Raw genomic sequence first — 27,386 nt, 5'->3', positions numbered from 1 at the left:
ATAGTGATAATAAAATACCACTTTAAAATAGAAATCTCTTTATTTCTAATAAGTCATTTATCCTCCAAGATAAATCTAGACCTATGATTCTCAAATTTCATCATGTGTCCTTAAGCTTCATGATAAACACTCAATAGATCAAGATAAAAAACCTCAATGTTTATCTTGATTCATTTACTTGCTAAAGCAAGGCACACTTATTTGAAAGTAACTTTCACTTGGTTACTTTCTTTTATATATTTCACAAAATAAAATATGAACACAAGTGTAATGTGAGAATTTCTCAAACAAATAATCACATTATGAAATAATAGGTCTACACACTTACCTATTATTTTAACAAGTTCATTTTGAAACTTTGTTAATGTCTCACACAAATGTCTCATAGCAAAATAAAGAATTATCATAGAATAATACTTTAATTCTATTGATACCTTTCAAGAGTACAAGCTTTATTACAAAATAGCAATTTTACCAATAAGGCACATAAACATGGTAATCATGCTAGGATCTCTTCTTCCTTTTCTATAGCATTTACCTCATTCTCGTGTGGGTCCTTTCGGTACCTACACACTATAGCATAGTGCCCGGGTTTTCCACAAACAAAACAATGACCTCTCACGTCTTTGAATTGTCCATGATCTTTCTTTGGACCTAAAGGGTTCCCACTACCCCTTTTGTTGTTGTTGTTGCCCTTTGGATGCTTGTGTGAAACGGCATTGGCCTTGGAAGTCTCATTTTTAGACTCATTCACACCCTTGTCTCTTATTCTCGATTCCTCTTCAATACTAATGTATTTTTGGATCTCTTCCAAAGTGTAATCCTCATTCTTATGGAGGATTCTTTTCCTATAGATCCTCCAAGTTGGTGGTAATTTTGCCACTATTGCACCAACTTGGAAGGCCTTGGGAAGCTCAATCTTGAGAACTTTCAACTTGTTCACAATCACTTGTAACTCATGAATTTGAGGTAAAAGAGTTTTCCCATCAATGAAAGAAAATTCAAAATATTGAGAAATTACGAATTTTCTTGTACCTTCTTCCTCAACCTTGTACTTACTCTCCAAGGCATCCCAAATCTCCTTCGCGAATTTGGTATTGGTATAGAGATCATATAGCCTATCGGATAGGGCATTAAGGATATGACCCCTACAAAGAAGGTTGTACTCTTCTCTCTTCCTTCTTTTCTCTACCTCTTCGGGAGTGTCTTTGTCGGATGGCTCGGCTATAGGTGCCAAGGATGACTCAAGGATGTAGGCTATCTTGAGTGTTGTCAAAAGGAATTTCACCTTGTCTTTCCACCTAGTGAAATTGGATCCATCAAACCTATCCAACCTCACTAAGTCTTGGTTCATGATCTTTATGGTCTTTCCTTCCATTGAAACAAAAAGGAATAAGCTTTTGATTGTTAGAGAATATATTTTATTGCTCAATGGAATTATGGAAAAACCAAAATACAACTCTATGCAAAGAATACAATAGACAAGGTAATATTGATTAAATAAACATTACAACTCAATTGCTCAAAATACAAGTAAATAGAAATAAGATGTAGAGAAAGAAGATTGCAAGCTCAATACTATAATAATACAAATAAATAAGAAGAACAAGAGGAACAAAAGAATGAAAACACAAACAAACTCTCACACAACCAAAGTGTAGAGTAGTGGGGATCACCAACTTGAACAAGGTTCAAGACCTTTGTCCAAAAGCTTATTTCCCCCTATTCTCTAAGCACTAAGGGATCTCTCAAGGAAATAGCTCTCTGGAATTATCAAGCCTTTTGGTGTATTTTCCAGCCAAGTGCTTTGTGAATGGAAAATTGGTGTGTCATACAAGTGAGCATTAGGCTCCTATTTATAGAGTTTGAGATACCCTTTGGATTTCAAATTCCACCAACCCCCATGGCTGTTACCAATGTTTAATTGGATTAATATGGAATTAAAATTGAGATTTGGGAGTTATTTGGGTTTTTAGAACCGTTCAACACATTTGGAAAAAACTTAAAATTTGGCCAGAAATGCACCTATGGCCGCGGCCAGGGACATCAGTGGCCGCGGCCACTGCTCTCTGTCCCCCAGGCTGCGGCCACCATCATTCAGTGGCTGCGACCACAACCCATTTTCAGCACTTGAAAATGTGCTGTTTTTCCAAACGGTTCCAAACCCTCCCAAATGATTTTGTAACTCTCAAAACACATTATTGGGGTTAAAATCATATCTCCAACAGCCATATTTCATAATGGCTTTATGAAATCCAATCTCAAATGTGTAACATATAATATACACATTATTGGGTAATATTTGGGAGTTAAAATTTTTTAACTGATTTTGTAACTCCAACATATGTCACATTTGGGCACACACATATGTCCAATTTTGTGACTCTCAATAATATGTTACAAGATGTGACAAATCATATTTGTGTGACAAATCACATTTTGTCACATTATTTAATCTAATATAATATTATATGAAATAATATAACAGGCTGCACATGTACCCATCGCTCCACGCTCTCCATACTCATGGTTGGTGGACCTTTCCTTTGCCCTTACCTGCACTATAGAACACCCATGAGCCGAAGCCCAACAAGAAAACCCAATGCATACAAAGCATAATCCAATCCAATAATAATAACACAAACAGCCAACAAATTAAACACATAGCAACCTACACCGAACCAGGTGCTTTACTAGGCCCTAGGTTCCGGTCATCACCGAGCGGGTGGATACAACACTCTTGGAGGGTCTCACCCTAGCGGCCTACACTCAGCATGCTCAATGCCAATCCCGACCCCTTGCCATACCTGACTTCTTTCCATTCTCAGGCTTCACCATTTCCGGTCTTCGCCAACATGCATAACACATCAAAACATTCATAGATATTCACACATATATTAAGCATTAACAATAGGGCCATGCCCTGAAACACAAACAATAAGGTCATGCCCTACTCTACGAGTACAAAAAATTTCTTACTCGTGTTCCGAGCTGCCTGAGTACAGCGATCCCGAGCACAGTCCCCTAATCCGAGCTTTGATGAAAACCTAGTCACAACGAATTCATTAACAATCCATCAAGACCTAAACCAAATAAGAACTTTGGAATATTAATCTAGCCTCTGGGACCTTGAATTCTACTAAATCGGGTAGTAGAATCCTTCCCGAGCCTTAACATTTGGGTTCCTGAGCTTTAAACCTCCATTTCCCCTTTTTTCCCATTTTGAGTTGCGGCCCGCCCCTAGGGCCACAACCCGCTACAAGTTAGAGGGTAAGTCGTCTTTGCTGAAGGACATGGGTCGCGACGCGCTATACACTGCGCTGCAGTGCCTGGGAAAATTTCTGAGGCCCACAGGCCTCAAAGTTCAAACGGCTCGCGGCGCCTGATGAACAAGGTCGCGGATCGAGCCTTAAAACCCAGAATTCTCACCACTTTTCTATGTTTTTCCCCTAGCCTAACTCAATAATTCACACCCCAAACATTATTCAAACCCAGAATTGAGCCTAGATTTCCTATCCTCACAACTTAAACATCACAGCCATCCCAAAATAATTCCATATACTCACCATACACTCAAAACCAATCTTAGAATTCTCTCACATGCAAGCCAATAATTCTAATAGAATTCAACAGAATTACAGAAAAGATTAAGCTTAGGCCCTTACCTCTGAGATGTGTTCAACCTTGAGCTAATCCCCAAGCACAGCAAGTCCAATCCTCCAATTCTTTAGCCTAGAATCCTCAAAGTTTCATCAAAACCTTCAAGCACCATAGGGAGGAGAGATAATTGAGTAAGAGAGAGAGTGTGCTGAGAGTTGTATTTCCTCCTATTGTTTCCTTAGTTCTAGTGGTTTCTCAAAGCCACTCAGCTGCCTAATGAACAAAATACCCCCAAGTCTACCCTCCCTCCTTTAATGCCACCAAAGGCAATCCCGTCATTTGCCACATCCCGCTAACTCCTTGAGTGTTCCTATAATTCCCCATTTACTCTCGACATGCTTAATCAATCTTTAAACCACTACCCGTTACCCAACGAATCCCAAACACCAACTGTGTTCCCAAAATACCCCTTGGCCCCTCCCGAGCCAGGTATTCAACCCCGTTGTGACTATTTAGCTAACCACTCCCTGGGACCATCTCGGATCGCACATCACAATTATATCAACACACTCTTGTGGTATTAAGCACATCATACAAATATATTACAGTTATGCCCTCAACGAGCCAAAATTACAAATATGCCCCTAATAACCAAATGGGGCCCACATGCATATTTAATTCACCTAACACGTGCATCTCTATTCACATAATCATTTAATTCACATTTTAGCATAATTAAATCAATTATTGATCTCCTGACACGCTAATCAAGCCTCTAAGCCTTATTAGTAAATTTGGGACGCTACAAATATCCCTTCCTTACAGAAATTTTGTCCTCAAAATTTACCTGAATAACTCAGGATACTGATCCTGCATATTAGACTCAAGTTCCCAAGTCGCCTCTTCCACGTTGTTGTTCCTCCACAGAACTTTCACTAAGGAGATGGTCTTGTTCTGCAAGACTTTAGCTTTTCGATCTAGAATCTGAACCGCCTTCTCCCGATAAGATAAATCTTGATCCAGCTCCAGGTTCTCATAACTCAGCACATGCGTAGAATATGACATATACTTCCGGAGCATGGACACATGAAATACATTGTGTACCCCCAATAGAGTTGGAGGTATCGCCAATCTGTGGGCTACCTCTCCAACTTGTTCCAGAATCTCAAAGAGGCCAACAAACCTAGGGCTCAACTTGCCCCTCACTCCAAATCGTTTCACCCCTCTCAAGGGAGAAACCCTAAGAAACACGTGATCACTGACCTGAAACTCTACGCTCCTGCCTCTCAAGTCTAAGTAACTCTTCTGTCGACTCTGGGAGGCGAGAATTCGTGCTCTAATCTTCTTAATTGCCTTATTTTTCCTCTGAACGACCTCAAAACCTAAATACCTCCTCTCACCTATCTCATCCCAATGAATGGGTGATCTACACTTTCTCCCATATAACATCTTGTACGGAGCCACTCCGATAGTCGCCTGATAACTGTTATTGTACGAAAACTCAATCAAAGGGAGATACTTACTCCAAGATCCCCCAAAATCCAGCACACAGGCTCGCAACATATCCTTCAGTATCTGAATCGTCCTCTCAGATTGCCCGTTCGTCTGAGGATGATAGACGATACTAATTCGCAGCTGTGTAACCATAGCCATCTACAGGCTCTCCCAAAACTTAGATGTGAAGGTGGGGTCACTGTTGGATACAATTGTCCTCAGAGCCCCGTGTAGTCATACAATTTCATTCACATACAACTCAGCATACTGCTCCACTGTATAAGTTGTCCTAACATGAAAAAAGTGGGCTGATTTGGTGTACCAATATACAATTACCCACACATAATCATATTGTCCCATAGTCTTCGGTCATCCAACCACAAAATCCATAGTGATATCCTCCCACTTCCACTCTGGAATCCCTAAAGGCTGCAGCAACCCTCCTGGCCTCTGATATTCAGCCTTTACCTGCTGACAAGTCAAACACTTGGCCACATAATCCACAACATCCCACTTCATTCCTAGCCAGCAATACAAGGTTCTCAAATCTTGGTACATCTTCATCATACCCGAATGTAAGGAATAGGGAGTGGTATGAGACTCATCTAAAATCTCTCACCGGATTCCAAAGTCCATCAAAATGTAAATCTGACCTTTGTACCTCAGTAAACCCATTTCAGAAATAGAAAAGTCCTTAGCCGCTCTGACTAAGACGCCCTTTGTGTGTTCCCTCAATTGGGGATCCTCCCCCTGTGCTTCCTTGAACCTCTCAAGGAGCGTGGACTTAAGAGTGATGTTGGCCAGCTGACCAACTACCAACTCAGTACATGCTCTAGTCATCTCTTCAGCTAACTTATCTGATATCTGCCTCGAACTGAATAACTGTCCTGGGCTCCTCCGACTCAATGCGTCGGCCACCACATTGGCCTTCCCAGGATGGTATAGAATGTCATAGTCGTAATCCTTTACTAATTCCAGCAAACACCTCTGGTTCATATTCAGATCCTTCTGAGTAAAGAAGTACTTCAAACTCTTATGGTTGGTGTATATTTCGCACTTCTCGCCATACAAGTAATGCCTCCAAACCTTTAGTGCAAATACCACCTCCGCCAACTCCAGATCATGAGTGAGATACCTCTGCTCATACTTCTTCACCTGTCTCCACCGTAGGCTATCACCTTTCCAGCTTGCATCAACATACATCACAAACCCTGCCTCGAAGCATCACAGTAGACTACAAACTTCTCATTGTCTGATGACAGACTCAATACTGGAGCGGTGATCAGTCACCGCTTCAAGTCCTTGAAACTGTTCTCACACCTGTTTATCCACACATACTTAATCTTCTTACATGTTAGTTCGGTCAATGGTGTGGCTATTCTAGAGAATCCGTCAACGACCCGTCGATAGTACCCTACTAATCCTAAGAAACTCCTAACCTCTGGTACACTGCTCGGCCTGGGACAATCTCTCACTGCCTCAATCTTACTTGGGTCCACTAGAATCCCCTCCTTACCGACAATATGTCGCATAAATGTTACTTGGGGTAATCAAAACTCGCACTTCCTGAACTTAGCATATAACTTGTGATCTCTCAACTGCTATAGTACCAGGCGAAGGTGCTGCTCGTACTCTGCCTTTGGCTGAGAATACACCAGTATGTCATCAATGAAAATGATCACAAACTTGTCCAGATAATCCCTAAAGACCCTATTCATCAAGTCCATAAAGTCTGCTAGGGCATTGGTTAATCCAAAGGACATGACCGGGAATTCATAGTGTCCATTCCTCATGCAGAATGCGGTCTTTGGTATGTCTTCCTCTTTAATCCTTAACTGGTGGTAGCCTGATCAAATATCGATCTTTAAGAACACCATCTTCCCCTGTAACTAGTGAAACAAGTTATCGATCCTGGGCAGTGGGTACTTATTCTTAATGGCCAACTTGTTCAACTCCCTGTAGTCAATGAACATCCTTATGGATCCATACTTCTTCTTGACGAACAACATTGGAGCACCCCATGGCGAAAAACTCAGTCTGATGAATCCTAAGTCCAATAACTCCTGCAGCTGAATCTTTAATTCCTTCAACTCTGTTGGAACCATTCTATAAGGTGTCCTAGATACTGGCTCCACCCCTGGTGCCAACTTTATGATGAACTTGATCTCTCGGTGTGGTGGCAACCCTGGCAAGTTTGTCGGGAACAAATCAGGAAACTCACATACTAATCTGGTCTTATTCGGTCAAACCAAAACAACTCTAGAGGTATCCACAATATTCGCTAGGAATCCTATGTAACCTTCTTGCATTGGGTCTCTAGCCTTCAGTGATAAAATCATAGGTACTCGCAGTCCACTCATTATCCCCAAAACTACAAAGGGTACCTCCTCTTCCAGTTCAAAGGTCACCATCCCGCGCTTGTAGTCAATCGTCGTTGCGTACTTTGATAACCAATCCATCCCTAGGATCATATCAAAGTCATCCATTGCTAGCTCAATCAGATCCACAGACAACTCTCTACTTGAAATTCTCTAACCCATCTCCTAGAAACTACTAGTTCCCCAGTCGAAAATAAAGTCCTGAATCCCCTAGCATACAAATCACTAGGTCTACACAACTGATCTATCCCTCTAGCATATACAAATGAATGAGTAGCCCCTGAGTTAATCAATGCAGTAAAAGAAGAACCAGCACTAGAAATCTGACATATCACAACTGAGGGGCTAGCCTCAGCCTCAGTCTGGGTCAAGGTAAATACTCTAGCAGAAGTGAGGCTGTCGCTTTGCTTCGATTCTTTTTTCCTAGCTTGTGGGCAGTCCTTCCTCAGATGACCAATGCTCCCACAAGTAAACTAGACCATGATCCCGCACTCTCCCTGATGTTGTCGTCTGTACTAAGGACACACTGGGAAACTCCTCCAGTTGCCTCCCCTGCCCTGACGGCCACAGAAAGCACCACGTGCTCTCCTATCTGATCTAGGAGGAACAAAAGAGTCTATGGCCTTTCTCTTCTACTCATTGGGGCCACTACCTTGGCTAGATCCAGTAAAATGAGGTATCGTCCTCCGAGCATCGTGTCTAGCGGTGCCCTCCCTCCATATCTGATCCTCAGCCCCCTCAGCTGTAAGGGCCTTCTCCACTACCTGTGTATAGGTGGTAGTTCTTGGATCCAAAGTTATCTTAATTTCACGGGCGATCATAATGTTCAATCCCTGTACAAATTGATCCCTCTGTGCCATATCTGTCGGCCCCAAGTCTGGCGCGAACTTCGCTAACCGATCAAACTTCAAAGCATACTCTGTAACCGTCATCCGATTCTAAGTCAAATTAACAAACTCGTCCACCTTTGCAGCTTGAATTGCAACACTGTAATATTTCTCATTGAAGATTTTTCTGAATTTTTTCGAAGTCATAACTGTCACATCCCTCCTCTGGGACACAACATCCCACCAGATGCGGGTGTCTTCTCTTAAAATATAGCTAGCACATGCCACTCTCTCATTTCCTTCCACCCTTATGAAATCACAGATGGAAGAAATCATGTTCATGCACTGCTCTGCCCGCAATGGGTCTGGGCCACCATCAAAGGTGGGAGGATGCTGCTTCCTAAACCTCTCATACAAGGTTTCCCACCTATTTTCCATCATAGGAGGGGCATGTTGCCTCAATTTTCGAAGCTCATCTTCTGTTCGATGAAGTCTAGCTTCCATTTCAACAAATAACTATTGCCAATTTGGTGGCACAGGCGGAGGGTCCTGACCCTCATTGTCATCTTCGACCCTATTACCGCGGAGTCTGATTGATCGCCGAGGTATTACTGCAATATGCCTACAACCAATGACGCCGCACACCAGGCATGATAACAACATCCAAAACCACCTCCCAATCTCATCAATCAGCCACAATCAACAAATCCACATATCGCACATAGCATATAACAGTCAAGAGGGCCATGCCCTGACATCATGCATATATCAACACATTCATCATGCTCTATTTCTACACTCAGGCAAACAGGATAGCTTAAACAAACAATTAAGCATATAGTTCATTAAATACCAACCAACCCTAAGGCGAGCTTGTCACTGGCAGCAAGCGTACATGTTTGGTCAATCTCTAGGAACCATAACCCTTGGCACACTCTGATACCAAGTTTCTAATGCCCCACGTCACTATGGCTACTTCCTGGAATGACGATTGGCCCTGCAAACCAACCCGAGTCTTTCCAACGTGCTTTGTCCTCACTCGCACACTTCCTGGGAAAAGTTCCCAGAAGGTCACCCATCATGAGACTACTCCAGGTCCAGCACACATAACTTTGGAGTTCTCAAGTTATGGGCTACGGAAAAGAAGATGCATCTAGTTGACATAGGTAGTACCCATCAATCCATTTAAGCCCTCTTCAACTGTGTAGTCCCAAACCTGCACAGTCTTAGAATCATCACACTTGACCCTCCCCATGCGATGTGGGATTGTAGAGCTTTTACCCGGTCTTTCCCCGTGCGAATCAAGAGATTCTGATTGTCACAAAGTTGTAATGCCCTACTACTTAGAGTCGTTACCAAGTGAGTTATAATTGTGCCATTAGCTCGCTAATCAAGGTTTTATGTTAAAAGTGTGACTAAATTGAAATAAAACTCGTTTAACGACATTAATTATAAAAATTTAGACATTCATTGAAATCATAAAATGTCATACATTTGGGATCCCAAAAGACTGTTTAGAAAATGTATTACAACTCAAAAATATAATTACGGTCGACCTAAGCAACAAAGCAATTCATTACAGTACATATTCCAAAATAACCCTAGCCGTGGCAGCCAGGTAGGTTGCACATGTTCCTGTCACTCCATGCTCTCCGTATTCATGGTTGGTCGACCTTTAATTTGCCCTTATCAGCACCATAGAACACCCGTGAGCCGAAGCCCAACAAGAAAACCCAATGCATACAAAGCATAATCCAATCCAAGAATAATAACACAAACAGTCTACAGAACAAACACATAGCAGCCTACACCTACCCAGGTGCTTTACCAGGCCCTGGGTTCACGGTCTTCACCGGGCGGGTGGATACAACACCCTTGGAGGGTCTCGCCCTATCGGCCTGCACTCAACGTACTCAATGTCAATCCTAGCCCATCATCGTACCCGGCTTCTTTCCCTTCTCGGCCTTCGCCGTTCCCGGCCTTCGTTGTTCATTCATAAACATTCATAACACATCATAACATTCATAGATATTATTAAGCAAAAACAATAAGGCCACGCCCTAAAACACAAACAATAGGTCCATGCCCTGCTCTACAGGTACAACCGTTTTCTTACTTGTGTCCTGAGCTGATTGAGTACCGCGATCCCAAGCATAGTCCCCTAATCCGAGCTTTGACAAAAACCTAGTTACAAAGCATCTATAATAATCACCATCAAGACCTAAAACAAATAAGAACTTTGGAATATTAATCTAGCCTCCGGGACCTTGAATTCTACTAAACCGGGTTGTAGAATCCTTCTCAAGCCTTAACATTTGGGTTCCTGAGCTTTAAACCTTCATTTCCCCTTTATTCCCATTTTGAGTCGCGACCCGCCTCATAGGGTCGTGAACCGCTACAAGTCAAAGGGAAAGCCCTCTCTGCTGATGGACATGAGTTGTAGCGCGCTATACCCTACACCGCGACGCCTGGGCAAATTTTTGAAGCCCCTAGGCCTAAATGTTCAAACGGGTGTGGCACCTGATGAACATGGCCGCGACTCGAGCCTTAAAACCCAGAATTCTCACCACTTTTCTACATTTTTCCCCGAGCCTAACTCAATAATTCACACCCCAAACATTATTCAAATCCAGAATTGAGCCTAGATTTCCTGTCCTCACAGCTTAAACATCACAACCATCCCAAAATAACTCCATTAACTCACTAAGCACTCAAAACCAATCTTAGAATCTTCTCACATGCAAGCCTATAATTCTAACAAAATTCAATAGAATTACAGAAAAGATTAAGCTTAGTCCCTAACCTCTGAGATATGTTCAGCCTTGAGCTAATCCCCAAGCACAGCAAGTCCAATCCTCCAATTATTTAGCCTAGAATCCTCAAATTTTCATCAAAACCTTCAAGCACCATAGAGAGGGAGAAAGAACTGAGTAAGAGGGAGAGTGTGTTGAGAGTTTTGTTTCCTTCTATTGTTTTCTTAGTTCTAATGGTTTCTCAAAGCCACACAGCTGCCTAAGTCTATCCTGGCTACCTAATGACCAAAATGCCCCCAAGTCTATCCTCCCTCCTTTAAGCAATCTCGTCATTTTCCACATCCCGCTAACTCCTCGAATGTCTCTATAATTCCCCCATTTAATCCCAACATACTTAATCAGTCACTAAACCACTACCCGTAACCCGGTGAATCTCGAACACCAACTGTGTTCCCAAAATACCCCTTGGCTCCTCCCGAGTCGGGTATTCGACCCCGTTGTAACTATTTAGCTAATCTTCTCCCTGGGACCGTCTCGAATCGCACATCCCAAATATATCACCACGCTCTTGTGGTATCAAGCACAACATACAAATATATTACATTTATGCCCTCAACAGGCTGAAAGTATAAATATGCCCCTAATAACCAAATGAGGTCCACATGCATATTTAATTCACCTAAACATGCATTTCTAATCACATAATCATTTAATTCACAAATTAGCATAATTAAATCAATTATTGCCCTCTTGGCACGCTAATCAAGACCCTAAGCCTTATTAGCAAATTTGGGATGCTATAGAAAGTGCAAAGGTGGGACTTGAAATCCAAATGGGAAATGAAAAGAGATCCAAGGTACTTGGATGGGGCTGCATTGATGTGTTCTTCACTAATGGAAAGAAAGTGACCCTAATTAATGTGTTCTATGTTCCTGATATGACTAGAAACATTATGAGTGTAAGTCTATCGAGTAAATCCGGTATCAAAATAGATTTGAATTCGGTATACTCACTTTAACTAAATTGGGCACTTTTATGGGAAATGGTTATACATGTGATGGAATGATCAAACTTTATGCATTTGATAGTAACAATAATGATATGGCATCTAAATCTTGCAATGTGATTAATTCTAATTCTATTACTTTATGACATGATAGACTTGCTCGTATAGGTTATAGTACAATTAAAAGAGTTGTTAAATGTGGATTAATTAATTGAGATGTGAATGAGCATGATAAATGTGAATTATGTGTTATATCTAAAATGGTAAAGAAACCTTTTCCAAGTGTTGATAGATGTTCAAACTTGCTAGATTTAATACATAGTGATTTATGTGAATTGAATGACATGTTGACTAGAGGAGGAAATAAATACTTCATAACTTTTATAGATGATTGCTCTAGGTATACTTATGTGTATTTACTTAAGAGTAAGGATGAGGAATTTAATGCATTTAAAATCTATAAATCTGTAGTAGAAAATCAGTTGGAAAGGAAAATAAAGACTCTTAGAAGTGATAGAGGTGGTGAATACTTATTTCAATGTGTTTTGTGAAAAACATGGCATTATACATGAATTCCCTGCATTATATACTCCACAAAAAAATGGAATAGCTGAAAGAAAGAATAAGACTTATCTTGAGATGATTAACTCTATGCTTTTACATGCTAAATTGTGTTATAATTTGTGGGGTGAAGCCTTGGTTCCTGCGTGTCATATATTGGATCGAATTCTGATAAAAAAGAACAATGTGTCTCCATATGAGTTATGGAGAGGAAAGAAGCTTAACCTAGGCTATCTTAAAGTGTGGTGGTGCCTTGCTTATTGCAAGAGCACCGAGCCTAAAAAGACCAAGTTGGGTCCAAGGGCCGTAAAATGTTCATTTGTTGGCTATGCCTCAAATAGCAAGGCCTATAGGCTATTAGACTTGGAGTCTAATGTGATAATTGAATCAAGAGAAGTGGAGTTCTTTGAGAATATGTAATATTGTGATAGCAATTCTCAAGAACCCACAAGTGTTGGAGAATCTCTTAAAAAGAAAGATCCAAAGGTTGATGGACAACCTATATTGCCTCAGAGAAGTCAAAGGCTTAAATAATTGGGATCAAATGAGACATGTTCTCAAGTGGAGACACTCTACCTAGTAGAGGGAAACCTTGAAGAAGTCACATGGAAATTTCCTGTGGATCTTCTAGTTGAGGATGATCCCAAAACATTTTAAGAAGCAATGTCTTCGAGAGACTCTGCTTTTTTGAAGGAGGCAATAAATGATGAGATGGATTCAATTATTTCAAACCACACATGGGAATTGGTAGACCTTCCACAAGGTTCAAAACCAATTGGGTGCAAGTGCATATTTCAGAGGAAATAACACACCGATGGCACATTACAAGCCTTCAAAGCAAGAGTAGAAGCCAAAGGGTTTAAACAAAAGGAAGGAGTCGATTATTTTGACACGTATGTACTGGTTGCTAAGACAACCACTATAAGAGTAATATTTGCCTTATCATCAATATATAACCTTTATGTTCATCAAATGGATGTCAAAATGACATTCCTAAATGGAGATCTCAATGAGGAGATTTATATGGAACAACCGGAGGGTTTTGTTCTAAGGGGAAATGAACATAAAAGGTGTAGGCTTGTTAAATCATTATATGGTTTAAAGAAAGCACCAAAAAAATGGCATGAGAAATTTGATAAAGCCATCATTTTGGATGGGTTTAGACACAATAATGCGGACAAATGCTTATACTCTAAGACTTGTGAAGACTATGTCATCTTGGTGTGTCTATATGTTGATGATATGTTGATTTTGAGTAATGATATGAAAGACATAATGGAAACGAAGATGTTTCTATCTTCCACATTCAAGATGAAAGACCTTGGAGAGGTTGATACGATCTTGGGTATAAAAGTGAGAAGAAATAGTGGGGTTATTCCTTAAGTCAAGAACACTATGTTGAGAAAGTGCTTGACAAGTTTAGTCATCTCAAAATCAAAGAAGAAAATACACCATTTGATTCAAGCATAAAGCTTGAAAAAAATAATGGTAGAGCAGTGGCTCAACATGAGTATGCAAGTGCATTAGGGAGTCTAATGTACGTCGCTTATTGTACAAGGGCGGATATTGTATATGCAGTTAGTAAACTAAGTAGGTTTACTAGCAATCCAAGTATGGAACATTGGAAAGTGATTGAGAGAGTTCTAGCGCACCTTAAAAGGAACAAGCAGCTAGGCCTCCAATATTCAAAGTTCCCGAAGATACTTGAAGGATATTCTGATGCGAGTTGGAAATCAAGTGTAGGAGATAATCTATCCACAAATGGTTAGGTGTTTATGCTCAGAGGAGGAGCGGTTTCTTGGGGTTTCAAGAAATAAACATGTATTTCACACTCAACCATGGTGGTCAAATTTATAGTTCTAGCAGCAACCAGCAAAGAGGTTGAGTGGCTTAGGGATCTCAGTTGGAGATCCTAATTTTCGCGGATGAGGTATTGACGATCTTGATACTTTGTGATAGTAAAGCCACATTGGCTATTGCATATAATGGCATATACAATGGGAAGTCTAGACATATATGTCTAAGATATAAGTATGTGAGACAAAGCGTGCTGGAAAGACTCGTGTTGGTTTGCAGGGTCAGTCGTCATTCCAGGTTGCAACAAATGTGACGTGGGGCGTTACAAATGGTATTAGAACCTTGACCAGCTAGAAGTATGGCCGACGAGGACGTCGGAGCCCTAAATGAGGGTGATTGTGACAGCCAGAATCCCGTGATCCGTAGGGGCAAAGACTGGGTAAAAGTTGTGCAATCCCATATTGTCTGGGAAGGTCAAGTCTGATGATTCTAAGACTGTGTAAGTATGGGACTACACAGTTGAAGATGGCTTAAATGGATGGATGGGTACTACCTATGCTAACAAGATGCATCTTCGTTTCGGTATCCCATTACTTGAGAACTCCAAAGTTAAGCGTGCTTGAATTGGAGTAGTCTCATAATGGGTGACCTCTGGGAAGTTTCACCAGGAAGCATGCGAGTGAAGACGAAGCACGCTAGAAAGACTCGTGTTGGTTTGTAGGGCCAGTCTTCAATCTAAGAAGTACCCATAGTGATGTGGAGCGTTACAAATGGTATCAGAGCCTTGACCCAGCCAGAAATGTGGCCAACGGGGACGTCGGACTCCTAAGGGGGGTGATTGTGACAGTCAGAATCCTGTGATCCGAATGAGGAAAAACTGGGTAAAAGTTGTGCATTCCTACATCACATGGGGAAGGTCATGTGTGATTATTCTAAGACTGTGTAGGTATGGGACTACATAGTTGAAGAATGCTTAAATGGATTGATGGGTATCACCTATGCCAACAACATGATGGGTGACCTCGTGGGAAGTTTTCCCAAGAAGCGTGCAAGTGAGGACAAAGCACACTGGAAAGACTCATGTTGGTTTGCAGCGTCAATCGTCATTCCATGAAGCATCCAATGTGACATGGGGCATTACAAATGGTATCAAAGCCTTGACCCAGCCGGAAGTGTGGCCGACGGGGACATTGGACCCCTAAGGGAGGGTGATTGTGATAGTAAGAATCCTGTGATCCGCAGGGGCAAAGACCGGGTAAAATTTGTGCAATCCCACATCGCCGGGGGAAGGTCAAGTGTGATGATTCTAAGACTGTGTAGGTATGAGACTACATAGTTGAAGATGGCTTAAATGGATGGATGAGTACTACCTATGCCAACAATATCCATCTTCTTTTCGGTAGCCCATCACTCGAGAACTTCAAAGTTAAGCGTGCTTGAACTGGAATAGTCTCATGATGGGTGACCTTCTAGGAAGTTTTCCCAGGAAGCGTGCGAGTGGGGATAAAACACGCTGGACAGACTCGTGTTGGTTTGTAGGGTCAGTCGCCATTCCAAGAAGTAGCCATAGTGATGTGGGGCGTTGCAAATGGTATCAGAGCCTTGACCCAGCAAGAAGTGTAGTCGACAGGGATGTCGGACCCCTAAGGGGGGGTGATTATGACATTCAGAATCCCGTGATTCGCATGGGGAAAGACCGATTAAAAGTTGTGCAATCCCACATCGCCTGGGGAAGGTCAAGTGTGATGATTCTAACGCTGTGTAGGTATAGGACTACACAGTTGAAGATGGCTTAAATGGATTCATGGGTACTACCTATGCCAACAAAATGCATCTTCCTTTTGGTAGCACATCGCTTAAGAACTCCAAAGTTAAGCGTGCTTGACCTGGAGTTGTCTCGTGATGGGTGACCTCCTGGGAAGTTTTCCCAGGAAGCGTGCGAGTGAGGACAAAGTATGCTAGAAAGACTCACGTTGGTTTGCTAAGCCAGTCGTCATTCCAGGAAGCATCCAATGTGACGTGGGGCATTACAACTAGATGTTGGAACTGAATTTCATTTTCCTGAACATATTTGGTGATCGTCTCCCCAATCGTTTCGCAAGATTTTTGTAATGCCCCAAATTTCCTAATAAGGTTTAGAACCTTGATTAGGAGGTCAAGAGGGCCATAATTGATTTATTATGGTATTTAATGATTATATGCATGTCTACGTGACTTATATTATTATATGATGGTGGATGCATGCATATGGGTTCATATTTTAATTATGAGGGCATTTTGGTAACTTGGCCCGTTGAGGGCGTGATTGTGTATTTTGGGTGCATGGTTGTGATTAATTAATATAGCCACATTATAAGGTGGATTGGTTCGAGCTAATCGGCATGAGACGATCATGAGATGTAAGTGTTCGGTCTAGTCATAACAGGTTTAAGTTCGAGGCTCGGGGTGAGTCTCGTGGTCATTTTGATGATTAGAGCATTACTGGGAATAAAAGGGTAATGGGATATGATTTATTGGTATTTGAGAATATTGAGAATAGCGGGAGTTGGAGAGCGTTAATTATAATTAACGTGATAGGCGGGAAAGGATGGTTTTACCCTCGGAAGTCTTTAGAGGGATTTAATTGGCCTAGGGGCATTATGGTCTTTTGACCTTAAGGATTTGTATCAGCCTTTGGGAGTGTTTAGAAGGCTATGGAAAATAGAACAAAGCAGAGCCTCATCCTCATCTTCTCCTTTCTCTCCCGTACAAGTTTTTCCTTCATACTTTCCTTTGAATTTTGAGAGCCCAAATTGAAGAAGCAAGCTAGGGAGTCAAGGCTTGGGGATTATAGTTTGAGTTCATCCATTGGGAAGGACTCAAATCAAGCTTGAGGTAAGTTCCAGCCATGAACTTTATGGTGTGCTCTGTTTTGAGCTTTAGTTTCCAGCTTGTGAATTTCTTGTAGAAAGTTTGGATTAATAGAAGTTTGGTTGATGTTTACTTTGGGTTTTGATGAATGTGAGTTGTAGATGGTGTTTGGTGGTTGAATTGGGTGTTAGGTTGAGGTTTGGGACAAGTTTGAAGGGCTGGTTCCAAGGGAAAACGCAAGGGAGATTTTCTGGTGCGTACTGAGATTTTGGCTGAACAGGGTAATGAGCCGCGGCATGGCTGTGGTGCGCCGCAGCTCATGGCGTCTAGCAGAGAGGGTTGCCTCTGTCTGGGGGGAACGCCGCGGCCCTTAGTGACTTTTTGGCCAGAATGGTGTTTTTAGCTTGGGGATTCAAGCCTTAGGCTTCGGGATCGAACCTACTATCCGGTTGAGTAGTGTTTGATGTCTCGGAGGCTAGGTTTTGGTTTGGGAACTTATGTTGATCATTTTTATTGATGGTATCCTATATTTGGTTATGACTAGGTGACCGCTAAAATACTGAAAGTTGATCGTTCTCAAGGGTCGTTCTTTTAATCATTCTAGCTCGACTCTGAGGTAAGAAAACTGCACCCTGTGTATATGTATGACATGCATGGCTATTCTTGATGCATGTTGGTTGATTATTAAATGTGACATTCATAGCTGTTATTGGTGCATGTTGGATTGTTGAATATTATACATATGATGCATGAGAAACATGTGATTAGGACATGCTTTGTATACTGAGTATGACATCGTTCGGAGCTTGAGCCTCTGTGTTTATGCATGATCCTAATTGTACTAGTATCTATTTAGTAAGCATGCTAAATACCTTGTTTATGGATATTGAACATGTGATATGTGTTTGGTGGCATGGCTTACTTGTGTATGGCACTGACTAGTCAGGGACCGACCCTAAAGTCGATGAACATGCATTGAATGGCTCTATGGCATTAATGCTGGACCGACCCTAAAGTCGAAGAATTTATAAGCGCTTGCCTGGTCTAAGACCAGATGTTTATAGCCAGGGCATATGGCCCCGGTGACTGTTTGTCACATGGCTAGGGGACATTGTCCATAGTTACGACTCTAGAGTCGGGAGATTAGATCTAATCGAGGTCGGCATTGAATGACTCATATGGGGTATTAATGCGGGACCGACCGGAAGGTCAATGAAAACTATAAGCGCCTGCCTGGTCTGAGACCAGATGTTTTTAGCCAGGGCATATGGCTCCGGTGACTATTTGTCACATGGCTAGGGGACGATGTCCATAGTTACGACTCTAGAGTCGGGAGGAAGGTTATGTTGGTGACCATTCACCATGCACCTGTCCTGATCAAACTTATGAAAGGACAACCTACCAGTTAAGCCCTGGTGACCCTATCGTCACATGGCTAAAGGGTGTTGACCCCACATTTGTGACTCTTGTGTTAGTCACCTATTTGCTTAAACTGTTGGTCCTGAATAATCGATACAATTATTGTTGATATTATATCATGTTATATTGTGTTTTCTTGCTGTGCTTCGGCTCACGGGTGCTATGTGGTGCAGTTAAAGGCAAAAGGAAGCTGGACCATCCTTGAGTTGGAGAGCTTAGGTGATGGCATGTACATATGCAGTTGCTCGTCCGCCAAGGCCGAGGTTTTAAGAGGTACTAGGGTTGAACCCTGTTTTGCCGCTTAGAACGGCTTGTTGTAAATATTTTCTGTAATAGACTCTGAAACTATATTTTCGGGATCCCAATGTATATATTAAACGTTCTAGTGAAACGTTACATCTCAACCAAATTTTTAATCCCTAAACCGCTAATCATACTTAGTTACACGATTTTGGCCAATTGACTCGATTAGCGAGTTTAGCACTGTTTACAAGGCACACCGTAACGGTCCCTGGAGTTGGGGCGTTACAATTTTGATGGTTATCTCAAACTGATTTTCATCCAATGCTTTGAACTATATGAAAGCACTAAGTGCCTCTGATTTTTGTTTGAGTGGGTAGAGCCATATGTATCTGGTATGGTCATCAATAAAGTATATATAAAACTTATAATTGGTGTTTGACAAAATAGGAGTTGGTCCCTAGATATCGGTATAAATTAACTCAAGCACTTTGGCTGCTCTACCTGTGGACAATCTAAAGGGTAATGAATGGGATTTACCCAATTGACATGCATCACAAAAATAACTTTTTTCATGACCTTTACTAGAAAGTAGTTTATGGACTCTGCTAGATGGGTGGCCTAACTGCCTGTGCCATACATCCATATTTGACACACTAGAGTGACCAGACTTGGGCTGGTTTACATTATTTGACTTCAGAGACACACCAATGAAGTATTTGAGTGGAGTGTGAGAACCAATGAGCTTTTGATTTGCTTAGTTGAGTTGGTATAGGCCATCCTTAAGCATCCCTCGAAGTAACATCCTCTTTGTGTCCTTGTCCTTCGCAAAACAACACTTGGAATGAAACTCAAGAAAAACATTGTTATCAGATGTCAATTTAGATACACTTATCAAGTTCTTTGCTATGTTGGGAACAAGAATGTCATTAAGAGCCAATGGTTGTGATGCAAAAGTAGTGTGTAAATCACCTGAGTTAATATGTGAAATATCTAATTGATGACCATTACCCACAATTAATGTCCTTACCACCATAATCTGTTTTCTGAGACAGATTTGTGCCATCTGTAGTAACATGGTGGCTAGCTCCACTATTAACAAACCAAGCATCACTATTGATCACAACAAAGGTAGTAGGACTCATTTTAGCTTGGACATGAGTACTTGATAGATCACTACCCATGAAAGATTCATTGTAAATATTGTAACAGATTGCCGCAGAGTGGCCATATTCTCCACAAACTTGGCAAGTCGTTCTTGGTCCTGTAGACCTCCCATGGCCTCGACCTCGAGTGTTTCCTCCTCGATGAGGTCCAATACCAAAAAAAATTAGATCTACCACCAGTAAAACTTGGCTGACCTCTGCCACGGCTAGAAGTGCTTGAATGAAGAGCAGTGTTAGCTGTTGGAACTGGAGCTGGAGACGACTTCGCGAGAGTAAGATGACTGAGATTGTGAAGACGTTCAAGCTTATTGTGAAATCTAAGTAACAAATCTTGGATTTCCTACCATGTAGTGCATGTTCGAGCTTCAACCCAGAGCACTATCGAGAAATATTCAACATCAAGACCTGATAACACATTGGCAACCAGTTGTGTTTTACGATATGGATCTCCGGCGAGTGCGAGCACATTGGACCATGTCTTCTTTTGCCGGAGGTAATCAATCATGGGTGTCGGTCCTTTCCGAGTGGTTTGAATAAGAGTGCGAGTCTCGTTCATTTTTTATCTCGAATGGGCACCATACATGTTTTTCTAACGTACGCCACAAGGCAACAACAGTAGTACATTCCATCACCTCGGTAGCTATGCCTCTCATGAAGCTTTATAACCACCCCCATCAACAACTAATCATTCACAATCCAATGTTCATAATCTGAATTTACCCTTAAGCCAAAACCGATCTCCATTCTCTGATTCCGGGGCCTGCAGGAATAAATTCAGATGGACATGAGCATGAACCAGTGATAAACCCATCTAAGTGATTGACTCTAATGATGGTCGAAACCATCGTTTTCCACAGTGTAGTTATTACGGTCAAGTTTCAAAGGGAAAGGCTAGTTGAGTGTATTAAAGGGTTGAGTAAAGTTAGAGGCAGCAAGTGATAGGGCCATGGTGCTGATATTGCCAGTGAATGCCGCATTGCTGAAAGCTGGGACAGAGGCAGATGGGATTGAGGGATTGGCAGGGGCTTGGGTAGTGGCTGTCGCAATAGCGGCAGGCTGGGACAGTGGAGTCTGAGACTGGTTAGTCGACATGGAATGGGCCTGGTGGATCTGATACCAAGATAGAAAATAGGCGTGATTGTATTTTGCGTAAATCTTAGCTCAATTGTGTTGAATAACAATGCATTACCTTATAACCAAACGTACATCAAGGCATCCAATACAATTGGGACAGAAGAGGTGGAACAACAGAAAATATTCTCCACTGAAACCATGGCAATGATAGCATGATCGCAGAGCAATTAATTAAGGATGAGATAACTATAATTAAGCTAGCCCGATGACACAGCTGATTACAACCTTATGTTCTAACATGTTTAACTCATAAGCACTGTTTGAGGAGCTTTTCCAACAAAGAACACCAGTATTAGGTCGTGTCAACAATTGGATTTCTTGGATAGTGCAGGATAATTTAGGTCCTGAACCATAAATTTGGGGGTCACAGGCATAAGCATAGCTCACCTTAACCTAGAACTAATCTTAATTGCATATAACTTAGGCTTGGTCTTAGTTACTCCTAACTTGATTTATTGTTAAACTTTTATTTGTAATATCAATGTTTTATCAAAATAATAAATACTTATAAATATATCATTAAAAAAACATATAAGAATATGTTTTATAGTGTAGTGTATTGTACTGTCCTTTTAGAACATTTTAATAGACAATCTGGTTTATAATTACTTATTAGATATTAATCCTTAGAGCCACTATTTCTTTGTGCATCAATTGATTTTATTTAAATAATTTGAATACATATATATAGTTTTACTTAAAATAATATATTATATTATGTAAATTTATTGTTCGTACAACTTTATAATATAATTTTTTTTCATCACAATTGATATTATTTTATATCATTTATGAATTACATATACATTTGTATTACTTAAATAATACAATAGTCACTCCCGTTGGATACTGAAAATAATATTATATCCTCTTTTATTTTTATATATAAAACTAAAAATATTATATTTGTCATAACACACATCATAATTACACTGAAAAGATCAAATTTGTCATAAAATTAAATTAATCCAAAAATAATATCACACTTATTTGGAAACAAGTATAACCAGTGTTACCTAATAAATTCCTATAAGATATGAAAAAGGTAAAAAAGAAATAGACTAAATTGATAGTTCTAAGTTTTTTTTTTCTTTCTTTTTTTCCTTTTGAAATAAAAAAAGGTTATGCGTATCATATTTCACGGATAAATTACTATAGGATTAAAACGTATATATTTATAATTTTTTTCTTTTTTTTTTTCGAAAATGAAAAAGAAAATTTACATATTATAGCTATCATTCCTCTACGAAATTATAAGACACGATAATTTCGATTCGAAAACACAATTATAGACAGCTGATGATGTTACTTTCAGTCTTAGTGTTACATTTCATGGATCTTATAGAAAAGATCACAATCAAATTTTCAGTTTTTTTTTTTATATAAAAAATAAAAATGGGTAGAGATATGCATGAATGTACATGGACCATTCAATTTAATTCAATAATTGCTTCATTATTTTATCAATACCATGTTCAAAGAATCAAATCCAATTAAAAAGAAATGAATGTTCCAATAAGATCACTTATCGTGTCCACTGTCGGAGCAAACAAATACAATGCGCCGTATACATCCATACGCCATTTGCAGCTTTTCCAATACACTCTTAAAAAAAAAGGGGCCACTATGTACATAACATATATAAAAATATAAAATGTATTAATTAGAATGAATTAATATTAGGGGAATTCTTACTAGGGCTTCATTTTAAGTCCAATTAGTAGGACTCTCAGTGTTTTTGACCCATGAACAATTTTCGGTGCGATTTTTTTATGACCGTATATATTGTAGCTATTTAGAATATCCTGCAAATTTTCAGAAAATTCCGAATAGTTTAAAGTACCGAAAACTAAATTCAAACATGTTGTTGCACGCGTGACTAATTTTTTTTATGCGCGTGGAAAACAACATATTTGAATCTAGTTTTCGGTACTGTAAACTATTCGGAATTTTCTTAAAATTTGCAGGATGCTCTAAACAACTACAATATACATGGTCACAAAAAAAAAATCGCACCGAAAACTATTCACGAGTCGAGAACACTGAGAGCCCCACCGGTAGGGCTTAAAATAAAGCCCATATAGAAGAATTGTCCATTAATCATATATTGTCATGTTTGGATGTTCGCTCTCTTCTCTTTTTCAATAAAATACATATATTTATATAGTTTCTAAGAAAATCTTAATTAAGATGTGGTTAGATTATGATTATATACCTCATTTTATTTAATTTTGATTAAATATTTACCATGTATTATGTTTGAGATCTATAAATAATTTTGCTATCAATAATAAGAAGAGCTAATAATTTTTTTTTAAAAAAAATAGTAATTTTTATAATTTTTTATAGTTTTTTTAAAGTATGTATTTTGTTTTTTGAATAAAAAATTATGTATTTGACTCTCTTAATATATATTTTTTTATATTGTGTCCCCCGAAATAATTTGCTACCTCCGTCCCATTCAAGAAACCCTAATAACTATTTTTTAGGTAACAAGGTTTAATAACTCTTATTTATCACAGATGAATAATATATTTTTTCCTTTAAAAAATAACCAAATGTGTATAAAAATCATGTGTTTTAATTCATACTTGTTATCCCCAAAAGTGTTGTTCAATGACGTGGTAATCGGATGGATAAGTAGAAATGCATGGTAAGTAAATGACAAATTAATAGTCAATAAATATGTTAATTAAAGAAGTGAAAATGTTGATAATTGACCTAGGGAGTTGTGATATTACTGGTCAGGAAATAAATTTAGCCGACCAGTGATGTGCCATGCCCGACCAGTAGTGTGCCATGCCCGACCAGTGGTGTGCTTTGGCTGATTGGTGAGGTGACTTGGCCGAACAGTCACTTTGGGGGATGGATTTGGTCGATCGACAGATCAGAATCTCAGAAGTTAACCGTCTAGTGACTCTTCAGTAAAGCCTCAGTAACAGCTTCAACCCGAGTCATTCGTAACTACCGCAAGAATCTCTCAGATATCCCAGAGTAATAGCTATATTGTTGTAAGTTGAATTTATTTATATCTTCTTAATTAAAGTTGGTTGGAACAACCAAGGACCCCGTCAAAAGGGATATTTCTCATGTACGATCCATGCGCCTATAAATAAGAGGCTCTTGGCATCATTTGGAGGATCTGAGATTTGGGGATTGAAAGAAAAACTCTCTAGTTTGGAGACTTTGGGACCATCACTTGGGGCATTCTGGGAGCATTTTCTGAGAGTTCAGAGAGAAACACTATTGTTTACCGAGTTTTTCAGAAACTAGAATTATGAAAGATAAGAGAACTTAGAAAATAAAGGATATAGACTATCACATAAGGAGTTTTACGTGGTTGGCGCGTTGAAAAGCCTTAGTCCGCGAGTCAATTGTATTAGAGCTTTTAGGAGCTTAGGTAATGAAGTTTCTCTGAATTTGAGCAGAGTGTATGCTTACAAGAGAAAAATCGGATCCTTTTCCCAGTGCACAACTGTTCATATTTATAGGCAGTTGAGTGCTCTAGGTTTGGGTCGGATTAGTCCGGGCCCACTAAGGGTATAAACACTATTTGCTCACTGATGGAGGCTTAATACAAAGGATTTTAATAAATACAATACAATAATCAAGGCCCACTGGGCTGGCCTGAGCGTAACCATGCTATAAGACTGACAACAGTACGCAGCTTCAATATGGTTCACGTGGGCTTCGAAGGAGATCCGGGGGATAGGATCCGCCAGAGTAGTGGCAGTACAGTTCTGCAATGACAGCGTACATTCCGTATGTAACCTCTTCTGAAGGTTAGTTATGGGGACAAAACTTTGTGTTTCTCGGAGTGATGTCAGTATCGAGGGCAACTTATCACCCCCAACCTGGGTGCCTGGTCTGGGTTCATTTACTAACATCCCTCTTCATTTACCAAAACCCTGGTTCGTTTACTAGGATCTGGGTTCATCCACTATTGTTCCGGTCCATTTTTAGACTTGGAGGAAATGATATCTTCATCGCACCCCGGGAGATGTCGGACAAAGGGTTTGGGAAGATGAAACGTGCCAACTTCACGGTCCTGGCTTCTATTCTGAGACAACGTTTGGGCTATTGGGCCTAATCTGGGCCTTAAATCCCTTCAGGATGGCATGCATATGCAGATCTGCGAATGAAGGGAGGAAACGGGGATAACATTTACCCCCCAAGCCTTCATCTTTGCTTGCGCAGTGAAGGTTTTCTTCCTTTCCCGGATCAATTCTCGACATCCCGGTTCGTTCCCCAGGAGATGGGTCCGCTTTCGTGGGAGATTGATTGCTAGGAACTTGTATAAAAAGAATTTGCGTTAACATTCCTGATCAAATCCCAAAGGCCCGGTTCATTTACCAGGGCCCAGGTTCATTTACTTCAAGGCTGTTTGGATGACCCTCGACCTTTCAGTTTCATCATGCTACGCACACGTGTTTCCCTATAACTGGTGCATTAATATTACTCGCACCTGGCAGGTTAGGAGAAGATCTCTTGGTTATCGTGTTGGCAACCAAAAGTCAGCGTAAATTCCGAAGCGTCCCATCTGCACGAACAGATCCTTTAATATTTATGCATCATTGAGGATCGTTGGATGGGACAAATTTTGAAATTCCTTCCCTTTGGACCGTTGGATCAGGGTGGCACGGATCGCGACTTGGGGAATCCGTGGTCCGACACTCGAGTGGGTTAATTAAAACCCCTGCATGATCCGGGACCGTCCGATATGGGGGGTCGTTCTGAACCATTAGATCAAAACACATTTTTCTCCTTATAAATACCCCCAGACTTTCATTTAGAAACTTTACGCATTCTGAACGAACGAACCCACAGAGAGAACTTTTATGTCCGATCTTGCCGACGAAATTCTCCGCCAATTACTCTGTCTTCATCATTGTCTCTTTCCTATGGGTCTGATCTCTGTCCCCTTGCCTGAAAGTATGATTTCGGCTCGACCATTGGACGAACTTCTGTGTCACCTCCGCTTGTTCAAGACTGTGGTTCTGTCGTCATTTTCACCGGAAACACATCATCCTCCACAATCAGCACTTTTTAGTAAGCTTTCCAAACCTTTTACTCATATTTTCTCGTGCTTATCATTTTGTTATATTGTTGTTATAGCTATAGGGTTGTTAGAGATGGGGCCACCGTTTAGGGTAGCTCTAGGTGTATTAGAATGGGAGAACAAATTGTCTAGGTTGTCCCGGATGCTTTCAGGTCTGGGTTGTCCTTGAACAAGTGGTAATAGGCCGACTTGGGAAAGCTTTAGAAAAGCTCTTCTTATTTGTTCCCGATCAGGGTTCTGCAGATCTGTGGTGATCCCAGATCTAATCCGGAGGGGACTCTTCCAAGCAGTTCGTAGGAAAGCCCCCGTACCTTAACCAACCATTTTGGGCTTTGGTGCTAACTGCTAGGTTGTTTGCATTGTTCCCTTTTGTTCCCAGATCATCGCCCATGAGTCACGATGTCACCATCCATCCAGAAGAGTATGTCCAAGCGGCCCCTTTCGTCCAGGAAGGACATAAGCCCTCAAGTGGCAACACGTGAGAGATGGACGGGGATAAGAACCTATTCCGAAACTACCAGATGTTGGATATCCTGGTGAAGCATTTGGGTGTGGAGACGACTCCCTGACTATTTTATAACTGCCTAGCCAGGAAGGATGAAAAGGCCCACACCAGCATTGGCAAATTTGGGGCCTGGAGCATGGGCCACATCAGCACGGGAGCCACTCTCCCGCTCCATGATTATTTCGCGCAATTCCTAAAGTTCGTGGGGATCGCACCTTTCCAGCTCCTTCCCTAAGCTTACAAACTTCTTGCGGGATGGTGCATTTTCTGCATGAAGATGGGGATCCCGGAGCCGACCCCAGCAGAAGTGTTGTACTTCTACAAGCTAGAGCCGCAACTTAATGCCAATGATAAGACCCAGGATAGCTTCTACAGACTAAAGCCCCATGGCAATTATCCTGCCCCCACCAGTTCCTGGAAGCATCCCCCGGATGTCAGACATTATTGGTTTATGACATCCGGGTTCCTCTTGGATAAGAATCCCATGCTGGTGCTGGACTTTCAGCGAGTGGGTAAGTAATCTCTTTCCCTCTTAGTTTAATTCGTTTGGTTCATTCTTATTTTTATCCGCTTTCGACTTACAGTCCCGGATGACAG

Source organism: Humulus lupulus, chromosome 6 (genome assembly GCF_963169125.1).
Source record: "Humulus lupulus chromosome 6, drHumLupu1.1, whole genome shotgun sequence".
NCBI classification, from domain to species: domain Eukaryota; kingdom Viridiplantae; phylum Streptophyta; class Magnoliopsida; order Rosales; family Cannabaceae; genus Humulus; species Humulus lupulus.
Note: the sequence above shows the minus strand (reverse complement) of the source record.